A 14,747-nucleotide genomic window follows, 5' to 3' on the forward strand; every position below is an offset into this window, starting at 1 on the left:
GTTGTTCTGATTAAAGAAGCAATAAAACTGGCCTTCTTTAGACTAGTTGAGTATCTGGAGCATCAGCATTTGTGGGTTAGATTACATGCTCAAAATGGACAGAAACAAAGCACTTTCTTCTGAAACTCAGTCTATTCTTGTTCTGAAAAATTAGGGCTATTTCATGCGAGAAATTGCCAAGAAACTGAAGATCTTACAATGCTGTGTACTACTCCCTTCACAGAAAAGCGCACACTGGCTCTAACCAGAATAGAAAGAGAAGTGGGAGGCCCAGGTGCACAACTGAGCAAGAGGACAAGCACATTAGTGTGTCTAGTTTGAGAAACAGACGCCTCACAAGTCCTCAACTGGCAGCTTCATTAAATAGTACCCGCAAAACACCAGTATCAATGTCAACAGTGAAGAGGCGACTCCGGGATGCATGGTACTGGAGTGCTTTAAGACCATGCAAATGCTTAAGAGCGGTCAGGTAGGCTGGTTTCAGAAGGCCAGCATCCCGGAGTCGCCTCTTCATTGTTGACATGGTACTGGAGTGCTGGTATTACAGTGCAATGATACCAGAGGGAAACATTTAAAAAAAATGCTATTTCAGAATGTGGCTGGGGGTGGAGTCATGTTCCCGTCATCCCCAGTGAAAGTTGCACCCGATGTCAGCACAACTGATATGAGCCATCCGGAAAGTAGGTGTGGCATTTCAATTGAGAATTGCAGAACGTTACCAGAAAGCATGATAGAAACTTCATTTGGTTGATTAAACGTTTTCATGGTTACAGTCTGACTGCTTGTTCTCTAGCAGTACTCAATCTGTAGTCAGAAAGTCCAGGGCCCCCTAGTTGAGAATGTTTCCAGGGGTGAAGTTTGTCTGGTTAGTGTACCTCTGGATCTCACAGGGAGACAGCATGTTGTCCCACATGTGGACATCCGTCAGCAGGCCAATGAACGACTGCTGCCGGGCGAAAAGCCAGCCAAACTTAACCTGCTCCTGAAACAGGAAAATGTGTTCAGTAATAGAATGCCTTCTTGTTATGTTCAGTGTTGAATGCTTTATTTCACTAGAGCTCTACTGTATGTGGCCAAGAGTAACACTATGGGGAATAGGGTTTCTTTTAAAACAGCCATGTTTTGTACTAATCCTACCTGTCCAAGGATTATGTTTTTCTTTGATGGCTTCAGATTGGAAGAATTTCCTGGTGCTTGCTTTTCTGTGCAGCCACAGCTGTCCAAGCCCTCAGAGGCCAAAGTGGAGCAGATACAGTGCCAGGTGTCGAGGGTGTAGTCCTGGCCATCAAAGACTGCTGCGCCGTTCTTGGAACGTTGTTCGATCTCACCTGCCAACATCCTCTTAAAGATGATAAAAGTACCTGTAGAGCCCTATAGAGGGAATGGGAGAAACGGTTAAGCATGGTGAGAAATGGTTAAGGTTCAGTCATGGATAACACCATACAAGTAGCAAAGAGATGTCAGTGTTTACCGGAGACAAACGGTGATAGCAGTGAATCTCTCTCTAGAGGTCAGTCTCACATGAGCTGTGTTGGTCTCTTGTGGAAAGGTCAACATTTTACCTGAGAGATATGTAGAGAGAGAACAAGAACATATTTTTCCTGATCAAAACATCTTTCTTAATTACACCTTTAGTCTGTGGTCTTAATTTAGCTTTTACATTTCACCCAACTTTTTAAAAAATGGTGCAAAATGCAGTCTAGCAAAAGTTAAGTGAGTGAACAAAAATCCCCGAAATACATTTGACTATAAAAGAATTTCATTACCATCATCACACTGACCTTGACATACAGCACATGTTGTAATCACCACAAGTAATAGTATGAATTGCTCCATTGGCAAAGATGAACAAATCCTTTTTTTCTCTTCTTAATCAATTCACTTTTTCTATTTCAATGTCATGTTACACAAAATGCACTGCAGAACAGGGAGGAGGAATGTTAGCTTGGTCAGATATAGGTGTGGAGGCTGATTGATAATGAGTTGTAGCTGGTGCACGTTGATGTAATAGAGGAGCTGCGTTCAAGGCAGCTACAGTAGTTGAACGAGTTACATTCAAGTCTGGTCTGTAGAGTCAGTTAGAGGACCCATCTTTGTATGTTTCAGTATGAACAAGGGCAGTGCCATTGAGGCCATCTCGTTTTTAAAGTAGTACATTTTCTTCTTCTTTTGTATTTGAAAAAAGCATAAAGCTAATATTGGTGGTGGAAGCCCCCAATGGCAATGTCCATACAAAAACGGGTTATATCCATGATGAGTCCTCTAAGTTCATTATTAACTCCATCAATTACTTTTCTCTGTTGCATAGCCTGCCCTGTATGCTATTAATCTTCTACTTGCCATAGAACCGGTGCATATCTAGGAGGTGTTTACCCTTCCCAAATCCTAACTTTGAAACACTAGGGCGAAAAATGCTAAACTGACTTCAGTGCCTAGGATACACTTCATTCTGCACTTGGGGATATATTGTTTCCTGTTAGGCAACATCCCTGTAAATGGATAACAGACACAGGTTCTCCCTGGATGAAGTGAATGGTTTCAAACATTCATTTGTCCTGAAGGCATACTGTGTGTCCATCCCAAATCAAACCCTATTCGATTTTTAATGCACTACTTTTGACCAGTATTGGGGGGGGGTTAGTGTTCAGAGATAAAAGACTGTAGTTCTTCCGACTGCCATGGAAGTGTCTAGTCTTCAGAGATGTAAGGATAATTATTAGGAGCGAAACTAGGGTATTTGATGCAGTGAAAGTAGTGCACTATATAGGGTGTCATTTGGTAAACACTCTGTATCTGTCTCTCATCCTGTTTCACTAACTGCAGAGGAAATGGACAGCTATCCTCGGGTGAGATAGATAGTTTTGACAAATATGGACAGAGATTTTCTGTTTCCTGAGAGTTGCTGTGTCCGAATACCCAAGCTAGCGTACTACATACTTAAACTGCTAAATAAACTCAGCAAAAAAAAGAAACATCCCTTTTTCAGGACCCTGTCCTTCAAAGACAATTTGTAAAAATCCAAATAACTTCACAGATCTTCATTGTAAAGGGTTTAACTTCTTGCCACTATAGGGGGTGCTGTTTTCGCATTAGCATAATTTCCTCTACAGATTAAACTGCCTCTTATTCAATTATTGCTCTTACTATATGCATATAATTAATACCATTGGATAGAAAACAATCTATAGTTTCTAAAACCGTTTCAATTTTGTCTCTGAGTTAAACAGAAGTCATTTGACAGCACTTTCCCTGACCAAGAAGAAGAATGCAAGATGTGTATGCTCGCTTCAACGCTCTGCCTATATATGGTCACGCCACCTATGACCCGAAACACACTTCATTCGTCTTCCTCTGGGTGTCAAGAGGACGTCAGAGGAGAATTTTTTTGTTTACCTTGTACTGACGTGAAATAAGACCTATTTCTTTGGCGTGACCGACAACTTCCGGTTCTCTGACTCGCGCTATTTGGAGGTGCGATTGTCTACTGTTTTGCTGCCGTTACGGATGAAAACTATCTCCGTCTCGAAGTTTGTTTGATACATGTGACCATATCATCTTAATGTATGTTTTTTCAATATAGTTTAATCAGATTATTTGAATTTTTTCGGGAGTTTTGCCGTGTTCCGTTCTGTGACTTTTTTTACTTTGGCCAGTCGACCAGTACATATGCTAAATGAAGAGGGAAAGTTGCCATTATGAATGGATTGAACGACTCATCAGGACTAAGGACACATTGATCAACATTCTGATGAAAGATCAGCAATAGTAAGACCCAATTTACGATGTTATTTCATATATCTGTCGTGCATGTGAACTGGTCGCGGGCGCCCAGCTGGTTCTGGCTGGCGTGGCTATGCTAATTTAGCGCTACATTTTGTTTTCGCTATAAAACATTTAATAAATCTGAAATATTGTTTGGATTCACCAGATGTTGGGCTTTCAATATCTGTACGCTGTGTATTTTTCTGAAATGTTTTAAGATAAGTAATTAGTTATATGACGTTGGTCTCTGTAATTGTTCTGGCTGCGTCAGCACTATTTCAGATTGCAGCTGCAATGTAGAACTGTGATTTATACCTGAAAAATGCACATTTTTCAAAAAAAAAACTATGCTATACCATAAATATGTTATCAGACTGTCATCTTATGAAGTTGTTTCTTGGTTAGTGGCTATATATATTTTTATTTAGTCGAATTAGTGATAGCTACTGACGCAGGAAAAAACTGTTGGAGTAAAAAAATTGTGTCTTATGCTAACGTGGTTAGCTAATAGATTTACATATTGTGTCTTCCCTGTAAAACATTTTAAAAATCTGAAATGGTGGCTTTATTCACAAGATCTGTATCTTTCATCTGGTGTCTTGGACTTGTGATTTAATGATATTTAGATGCTACAATTTACTTGTGACGCTATGCTAGCTATGCTACTCAGTGGGGGGGGAGTGGGGGGTGATCCCGGATCCGGGTTGGTGACTCGTTAAAGGTTAAACATTATTGTTCAATGAAACATAAACAGTTAATGAACATGCACCTGTGGAACGGTCGTTAAAACTTCTTGTCAATAGGGGGGCGCTGTTTTCACTTTGGAAAAAATCGTGCCCAATTTAAACGGCCTCGTACTCTATTCTAGATCATACAATATGCATATTATTATTACTATTGGATAGAAAACACTCTCAAGTTTGTAAAACTGTTTGAATTATATCTGTGAGTAAAACAGAACTCATTTGGCAGCAAACTTCCATATAGGAAGTGAAAAATCTGAAAACGAGGCTCTGTTTCAGGGCCTGCCTATTCAATTGCCTTATATTTATCGATATGCATGCACTTCATACGCCTTCCACTAGATGTCAACAGGCAGTGGAAGGTGGAATGGGGTGTCTAGCTTGATCTGAGGTCGAACAAGAGCTTTTGGAGTGACAGGTCAGCCATTTTGTCAGTTTTCCAAGGCGCACGAAGGACCTCGACATTGTCTTCTGATAAGCGTTCGGTATACACGGCGAATATCTCCGGCTCTGATTTTATTTGATACATATTAGAAAAACATCATAAAGTAGGTTTTTTCAACCGAGTTTTATCAGTTTATTCAACGTTTATTGGGACTTTTGGAGTTTTCCGTTCTTTGCGCCAAGAGAGGATGGGAATGTTAGTAACCTTGACTAGCATTGTGGCGCGAATTCAACAGAAGAAATGGACATTCTAAAACCAAACAACAATTTATTCTGGACCAAGGACTCCTTGTACAACATTCTGATGGAAGCCAGCAAAAGTAAGAAAACATTTATGATGTTATTTCGTATTTCTGTGTAAAATGTTGACTCCTATTCTCTGCCGTTTTGGTGAGCGCTGTCTCACAATAACGCAAGCTGTATGTTATGGTAAAGTTATTTAAAAAAATCTAACACAGCGGTTGCATTAAGAACCAGTGTATCTTTCATTTGTCATAAAACAAGTATTTTTATGTAAAGTTTAGGATGAGTTCTTTGGTCAGATTAGGTGAGTGTCCATAATATCTCCGGACATTCTGGGAAAATGTTGCTACATATTCACAATGTATAACCACGATTGCAGTGCTAAATATGCACATTTTCAAACAAAACATAAGTGTATTGTATAACATGATGTTATAAGACTGTCATCTGATGAAGTTGTCCAAAGGTTAGTGATTAATTTTATATCTTTTGCTGGTTTTTGCGAAAGCTACCTTTGCGGTGAATAAATGCGTTTGTGTGTTTGGCTATTGTGGTAAGCTAATATAATTCTACATTGTGTTTTCACTGTAAAACACTTAAAAAATCGGAAATATTGGCTGGATTCACAAGATGTTTATCTTTCATTTGCTGTACACCATGTATTTTTCATAAATGTTTTATGATGAGTATTTATGTATTTCATGTTGCTCTCTTTAATTATTCTGGCTGCTTTGGTGCTATTTGTGATGGTAGCTGCAATGTAAAACTATGATTTATACCTCAAATATGCACATTTTTCGAACAAAACATAAATGTATTGTATACCATGTTATAAGACTGTCATCTGATGAAGTTGTTTCTTGGTTAGTGACTAATTATATCTCTATTTTGTCGGTTTTGTGAAAGCTACCTATGCGGTGGAAACATGGTGAAAATATGCGGTTGTGTGTTTGGCTATTGTGGTTAGCTAATAGAAATACATATTGTGTTTTCGCTGTAAAACATTTTAAAAATCGGAAATGATGGCTGGATTCACAAGATGTTTATCTTTCATTTGCTGTATTGGACTTGTGATTTCATGAAAATTATATTATATGATATCCCTGTCCCGTTAGGCTAGGCTATGCTAGTCAGCTTTATTGATGAGGAGGATCCCGGATCCGGGATGGGTATCACTGAAAGGTTAATTAAGACACTAACAGCTTACAGACGGTAGGCAATTAAGGTCACAGTTATGAAAACTTAGGACACTAAAGAGGCCTTTCTACTGACTCTGAAAAACACCAAAGAAAGATGCCCAGGGTCCCTGTTCATCTGCATGAACGTGCCTTAGGCATGCTGCAAGGAGGCTGAGGACTGCAGATGTGGCCAGGGCAATAAATGGCAATGTCCTTACTGTGAGACACCTAAGACAGCGCTACAGGGAGACAGGATGGACAGCTGATCGTCCTTGCAGTGGAAGATCATGTGTAACAACACCTGGACAGGATCGGTACATCCGAACATCACACCTGCGGGACAGGTACAGGATGGCAACAACAACAGCCCCAGTTACACCAGGAATGCACAATCCCTCCATCAGTGCCCAGACTGTCCGCAATAGGCTGAGAGAGGCTGGACTGAAGGCTTGTAGGCCTGTTGTAAGGCAGGTCCTCACCAGACATCAATGGCAACAACATCACCTATGGGCACAAACCCATAGTCGCTGGACCAGACAGGACTGGCAAAAAGTGCTCTTCACTGACGAGTCGCGGTTTTGTCTCACCAGGGGTGATGGTCGGATTCGCATTTATCGTTGAAGGAATGAGCGTTACAGCGAGGCCTGTACTCTGGAGCGGGATCGATTTGGAGGTGGAGGGTCCGTCATGGTCTGGGGCGGTGTGTCACAGCATCATTGGACTGAGCTTGTTGTCATTGCAGGCAATCTCAACGCGGTGCGTTACAGGGAAGACATCCTCCTCCCTCATGTGGTACCCTTCCTGCAGGCTCATCCTGACATGACCCTCCAGCATGACAATGCCACCAGCCATACTGCTCGTTCTGTGCGTGATTTCTTGCAAGACAGGAATATCAGTGTTCTGCCATGGCCAGCGAAGAGCCCGGATCTCAATCCCATTGAGCACGTCTGGGACCTATTGGATCGGAGGGTGAGGGCTAGGGCCATTCCCCCCCAGAAATGTCCAGGAACTTGCAGGTGCCTTGGTGGAAGAGTGGGGTAACATCTCACAGCAAGAACTGGCAAATCTGGTGCAGTCCATGAGGAGGAGATGCACTGCAGTACTTAATGCAGCTGGTGGCCACACCAGATACTGACTGTTACTTTTGATTTTGACCCCCCCTTTGTTCAGGAACACATTATTCAATTTCTGTTAGTCACATGTATGTGGAACTTGTTCAGTTTATGTCTCATTTGTTGAACCTTGTTATGTTCATACAAATATTTACACATGTTAAGTTTGCTGAAAATAAACGCAGTTGACAGTGAGAGGACGTTTCTTTTTTTGCTGAGTTTATGTACTCATCTTCGTATACTATTTAACAAGTAAAAAGCATGCATTATGCCACAGCCGCAACAAAGCAGTAGCGGCTCCTGACTGGCTGAGTAGGTGGGCGGGGTCGAGTGCGGGTGGATTTTTCCAAATTCAACAGATATCCATCCCTGATAATAACTAATTTCCAATTGGATTAATTTATCTAAACTCTGAACAGAATAGGACTGGAGTTATAGGCCTACTCAGGCTGGTTTAGGCATATACTGCAGTCCATACTGTATATATGTAGCCCATTTATCCTATTTAAAAAGACTGAAGAAAGAAACAGATAATTATGTCCAATTTCAACATATTCATTAGTGAAACCAAAGTGCATGTATAAATTAAATGATATCCTAGTACACACATCAAAACTTTTCAAAAGTTAAAATCAGAAGGCTAGTGCATAGACAATCTTGGACAGTTGGTTGCATGGCAAATTCAGAACCACTGGACATCAACATAATAAACTAAAATTCGAGGAAAGGAGTCATGATGACAGCTGGGGCTTAACCCAGGAGTTTTGGAAACTCTGGCCTAGCCTACAAAAGTAAAACAATCCATATGTTCAAATCAAAAGGCCTGATTAACATAACATCAGTAACGCAGCCACATGCCGAGTCCCTGGTGCAGACACATTCAGAAATCAAAAGAGGGTTTGGTGTTTAGTTTAAAATCTCTGATGAAAGCCAAGAGAACAAGACACACTTTTCAATGAGAAAAAAACCCACTTCTGTTTTCAAAGCTGTAGTCTACGTCAAGGCTACTCGTAATCATTTTAAAGAGAAAAAAAATTACTTAGCCTACATTTAAACACCACCGCAGAAGCTTTGCTATTCGTCATCTTCCCAATTATCTAGCCTAGCTTTTTTGTTTGTGTCACGTTCCTGACCTGTTTTCCTTTGTTTTGTATTTATTTTAGTTGGTCAGGGCGTGAGTTGGGTGGGTTGTCTATGGTTGATTTTCTATGTTGGGATTTTGTGTTCGGCCTGGTATGATTCTCAATCAGAGACAGGTGTCTATCGTTGTCCCTGATTGAGAATCATACTAAGGCAGCCTGGGTTTCACTTGTGTTTTGTGGGTGTTTGTTCCTGTGGAGGTTTTGTTGCCACACAGGACGGTTTCGGTTTTGTCACGTTGGTTGGTTTTGTATTTTGAATTGTTTTGTTGACTTTCATTAAAAGAATGAACACTAACCACTCTGCGTTTTGGTCCACACCTTCTGTCAGCGAGGACAGCCGTAACGGAAACACCCACCACAAGAGGACCAAGCGGAGTGGAGAAGGGCAGCGACAGCAGCAGAGACAGACAGAGGAATGGACATGGGAAGACGTCTTGAACGGCAAGGGTTGCTACACATGGGAGGAGATCCTGTCTGGAAAGGATCGCCTCCCATGGGAACAGCTGGAGGCAGCGAGGAGAGCAGAGGCAACCGGAGAGAGGAACCGAAGGTATGAGGGTACGCGGCTAGCACGGAAGCCCGAGAGGCTCACCCAAAAATTTCTTGGGGGGGCTAAAGGGGAGTGTGGCGAAGCCGGGTTGGATACCTGAGCCAACTCCCCGAGCTTACCGTGGAGTGAGAGGGCGTCGTACTGGTCAGACACCGTGTTATGCGGTGGAGCGCACGGTGTCCCCAGTACGCGTGCTTAGCCCAGTGCGGGCTATTCCACCTTGCCGCACTGGTAGGGCTAGGTTGGGCATCGAGCCGGGTGCCATGAAGCCGGCCCAACATATCTGGCCTCCAGTACGTCTCCTCGGGCCGGCGTACATGGCACCAGCCTTACAGGTGGTGTCCCCGGTTCGCCTGCATAGCCCAGTGCGGGCTATTCCACCTCGCCGCACTGGCAGGGCTACGGGGACCATTCAACCTGGTAAGGTTGGGGAGGCTCGGTGCTCAAGAGCGCGTGTCCTCCTTCACGCACTCTCCCTGTGGTGCGTGTCTCCAGCCCAGTGCCTCCAGTTCCGGCACCACGCACCAGGCCTACTGTGCGCCTCAGCAGGTCAGAGTCGGCCGTCTGCCCAACGCCGCCTGCGCTGCTTGCCTGCTCAGCGCTGCCCGAACTGTCTGCCTTCCCAGCGCTGTCTGAACTGCCTGCCTGCCCAGCGTGGTCTGAACTGCCTGCCTGCCCAGCGTGGTCTGAACTGTCTGCCTGCCCAGCGCTGCCCGTCTGTCCCGAGCCTTCAGAGCCGTCCAGCCAGGACCAGCCAGTGCCGCCCAGCCAGGACCAGCCAGAGCCGTCCAGCCAGGACCAGCCAGAGCCGTCCAGCCAGGACCAGCCAGAGCCGTCCAGCCAGGACCAGCCAGAGCCGTCCAGCCAGGACCAGCCAGAGCCGTCCAGCCAGGACCAGCCAGAGCCGTCCAGCCAGGAGCTGCCAGCCAGCCAGGAGCTGCCGGAGCCAGCCAGCCAGGATCCGCCAGAGCCTTCCGCCAGCCAGGATCCGCCAGAGCCTTCCGCCAGCCAGGATCCGCCAGAGCCTTCCGCCAGCCAGGATCCGCCAGAGCCTTCCGCCAGCCAGGATCCGCCAGAGCCGGCCGCCAGCCAGGATCCGCCAGAGCCGGCCGCCAGCCAGGATCCGCCAGAGCCGGCCGCCAGCCAGGATCCGCCAGAGCCGGCCGCCAGCCAGGATCCGCCAGAGCCGGCCGCCAGCCAGGATCCGCCAGAGCCGGCCGCCAGCCAGGATCCGCCAGAGCCAGCCGCCAGCCAGGATCCGCCAGAGCCAGCCAGCCAGGATCCGCCAGAGCCAGCCAGCCAGGATCCGCCCCTCAGTCCGGTGCTGCCCCTCAGTCCGGTGCTGCCCCTCAGTCCGGTGCTGCCCCTCAGTCTGTTACTGCTCTTTGGAATAGTGGGATTGACATGGAGGGTGGATATTGGGAGGAGGCCACGGAAGCGGGGGTTGACTATGGTGGGGTGGGGACCACGACCAGCGCCAGAGCCGCCACCGTGGACAGACGCCCACCCAGACCCTCCCCTAGACTTTGTGCTGGTGCGCCCGGAGTTCGCACCTTAAGGGGGGGGTTCTGTCACGTTCCTGACCTGTTTTCCTTTGTTTTGTATTTATTTTAGTTGGTCAGGGCGTGAGTTGGGTGGGTTGTCTATGGTTGATTTTCTATGTTGGGATTTTGTGTTCGGCCTGGTATGATTCTCAATCAGAGACAGGTGTCTATCGTTGTCCCTGATTGAGAATCATATTAAGGCAGCCTGGGTTTCACTTGTGTTTTGTGGGTGTTTGTTCCTGTGGAGGTTTTGTTGCCACACAGGACGGTTTCGGTTTTGTCACGTTGGTTGGTTTTGTATTTTGAATTGTTTTGTTGACTTTCATTAAAAGAATGAACACTAACCACTCTGCGTTTTGGTCCACACCTTCTGTCAGCGAGGACAGCCGTAACAGTTTGGCTTCTTGAAGAGAACTAGGGCCTATCATTTGCAGCCCACCTCTTCCACTATAAAACATATTTTTGCATACTGAGAATACGTCATGCGTGATTGCGTAGTTTCCCACTATTCGTTGATTTTTAAATTAGAATGACACACACGCACATAATCAAACACACAAACACATGCCTACACACACACACACACCATCTTGGTTGTCCATCGAAGACGATGATGACGGTGCTCCCCTTGGGGACGCTGGGCTAGGGGTGGGTTATATCTTTTGGTGCTTGTGTCACTTCATCTGGTTGTGGAGGCCGATGCAGCTGTGTTGGGAGTCTGATTGCATTATCCCAGCTGCGTATTGGGGTGCGTCTCTTGCGTCTCATTTGTAAGATAGTGTCTTCCAGGTGCTGGGTAATCTGTCCTCCCAGGTTAGCCCTAGGATGTGCTGGATTCTAAATAGAGTGTGAATTTTGTTGCCAAGGGAGCACGTAGGGGAGAGGGCAGCACCAAGGTAGATGAAATGGGGTACCACTTTGAAGGGCACACTGGGGGATGTACTGTAGATGAGTCAAGCAAGTATTTCTGTTTTCTGGGTATTGACTTGGAGGCCGACAGAGAGGTAGAAGGAGGAGACCAGATGTGTGTTCAATAAGGATTTGGTTGGTGAATGCTCGTGGCGAACTATGAGTTTGTTTTGAACAGAGTTTGCTGAACGTTTTCAACGTTCCATTTCTGTTAGTTCTTGGCAAAACTGAAATGGATGTAGCAAGAAGAGCAGCTGTTCTTGCTGCAGCTGGAGCAATTGTGGAAGATTTTTTTACATTGTGTTCCCGATCCTATTGAAGCACTGTTTCCCCTACTAGCAGTTGCTATATATGGGATTGAAGATGAGTCCGGTAGAATACTGAATTATGTGGAGGAGGTGATCCCGACATACAGTGACCACTTCTTTCGGGATCAATTTCAGATGGGTCAGAAGACTTTCCAGGTAATTTGCACCACATTTGCATATTATATTTTGCATTAGATGTATTATTTATGATATGTGCATTCTCCTCTTTAAACATTTCTGAACGCTGTCTGATTTCCTGAATAAAATAAAATCAATCATAATACAAACAAGCCCAGCCTCATTGCAAGGTCGCAGTTGTAAATGAGAACTTGTTCTCAACTGGCCTACCTGGTTAAATAAAGGTGAATTAAAATAAAAAATAAAAATGATCTAGCTAGCCAACCACAGCTTTGCAGTCTCCATTTGCATTGTGTTTGGTCAGTAGAATTGCCTCTTATGCAACTGAATTAAAATAATTATAAAAAACATATATGTCTCTATATATATCAAAACATAGGCAAATACATGATGTTTCAGTGTCCAGATTTAAAAAGTAGTGATTTACCAATTTACCAATCATTAATTAATTTAGTAACACCATCCTCATAAATTACAGCCTATTATTTAAGATACTCTGCACTGTAAACCTTTGTAAACTGACTATCAATAGGCTACTGCTGCCATCTACTGGCAGATTTTGCATAGCAATTATGCAGTAAATCAACAACACCAATGAATAGCAGATTACTCAAGATTGTTAAGTGTTCTCAGCTGAAGGACAGAGCTAACAGATTCTTATTTTGCTTTGTTCCAGATACTGTGTGAAGACCTGGCTCCTCTGGTGTCTCATAGAGGTGGACCCATTGAAAATAGGGTGTTGGCCTTCTTGTGGCAGATGGCCACAGGAACTCTAGGTAGTGTGCGACAGCCAGCTCATTTTTACAAACATCTACACAGGGAATGCTAGTTCTGTGCACAATGTCAGAGTGTAAAGGACCAGCGACCTCAAGGCCCACCTGGAGACCAACCCAATTCCATCTGCCTTGGGATTCTGCATACTCCCTGAGTGTGGATTTACTTGTCCCATTCAGAAACAACGGCCACCTTGAAGATGAACAAAAGCATTTCAACCAGGTCCACAGTTCAACACGTGGACACATTGAGAGGGCGTTTGGGATACCCAAGTGGAGGAGACTGCTACACTTGGACATGTGCCTTCTTAACAAAGTACCATGGGATTGCCAGTGCATGTGTTCTCCAGAACTTGGTCCTGATCCATGAAGGGATAATGGAGGAAATACCAGTGGAGGCCCCCATTGCCCTTGTCCCTGCCCTTGCCCCAGACCCCCAAAGGGCAGCTGTTCTACAATCACAAACACACATGAATACCCAACCGTACACGTATTTATGTGTTTGTGTTATTTGTGTTATTTAAGTTTCCATTTGAATAAAACATGTTCCAAAACAATTAGTTATTAACGATTTCAGTTAAACATACGAACAAGGAAAATCTCAGGATAATTCATTGTTAGTGTACAATTAAACAATAAATAAATAAATAGATTTAGGCTACTGTTCTTTGAAATTCTGGAGTGCAGCGGTAAACTGTTTAAGAATATTGTTCCTCTCACTCTGTGCTTGAATTGATCCAGACCTAAATTGTGTAGGTCTGAAATCCGAGTGGAGTTAGGGGGTGAGGTGCTGACTACTAAAACCTCTGTTAGCTACTTGGGATGTATCCTTGATGGAAGCTTGGGAGGTGTGAGCATGGCCAATAAGGTGCTAGGGAAGGTTAATGCCAGGACTAAGTTTTTGGCTTGAAAGTCCACTGGCTTGAAAGTCTACTGCCCTCATTCAATGCCCTTTTGACTATGCTAGTACTTCCTGGTTTGGGGGCTTATCTAAACTTATGAAGGGGAAGCTCCAGATAGCCCAGAATAAGTTGATCAGGGTAGTATTGAAGGTGAGTCCACGTACTCACATAGGCAGGAGCTGCTTTCAGGAAGTAAACTGGCTGGCTGTTGAGGCTAGGGTGTACCAGATTAGACTAGGTTTGGTTTACAGGAGTATTTATGGTCCTGCGCCCAGATATTTAAGTGATTCCTTTCCTCGTGTTAGGGATGCACACAATCACAGCACCAGATCAGGTGTTGCTGATGTGTGCTTATACAGGTTCTGGAGTAATGTTGGGAAAGGTACTTTCTTGTATACTGGAGCCTCAGAATGGACTGAGTTGCATCTGCCTATAAAAACAACGTCCTCTCTGAACAGCTTTAAAAATAAAGTAAAAATATGTTTGATGTCCTCTGTGCCCATATGAATAACCCCTATGATGTAACTGGAATGATGAGATGTTCTTCTTTTATGTTTTTGTTTTATTATTTCACTGCCATACTGTGTTCAATCTTGTATAGCCATCTTGTCTCAAGAGGACCACAATGGAAATAAGTCCCATACTTTATTGTGTGTTATCCTCGATGATTTTATTAATGTGACAGTGTAATTAGTATTGTGTGCTGTATGTTGTGTGTGTAGTGATGTTGGGGTTGGTGTAGGATGGAGGTGTTGTGGGTGACAGTATGAGTGTTGTGTGTGTGGGAAAAGATTATATAATGACTGCTGGGATAACCAGAGAGGACCTCCTCCATGATGGAGTAGAACTCCCACTTCCTTCTCCCCTGCCCAGTCTTCTGATGACCATCAATGATGGCCTTGTACCTGTGACATACAATTTGGCATCCTGAATGAACATTAACAATAGTTACATGACACTAAGCAGGAGTCATGTAGGTTGAAAAGTTTCAAGCCAGAT

General features: G+C 44.2%; 1 pseudogene; it reads right to left on the reverse strand.

Annotated features, from left to right (window-relative positions):
- Positions 1 to 751: 751 nt before the first annotated feature.
- On the reverse strand, positions 752 to 1,836 carry LOC120031655 (annotated as a pseudogene).
- Positions 1,837 to 14,747: the final 12,911 nt, after the last annotated feature.

Source organism: Salvelinus namaycush, chromosome 37 (genome assembly GCF_016432855.1).
Source record: "Salvelinus namaycush isolate Seneca chromosome 37, SaNama_1.0, whole genome shotgun sequence".
In the NCBI taxonomy this organism is placed as follows: domain Eukaryota; kingdom Metazoa; phylum Chordata; class Actinopteri; order Salmoniformes; family Salmonidae; genus Salvelinus; species Salvelinus namaycush.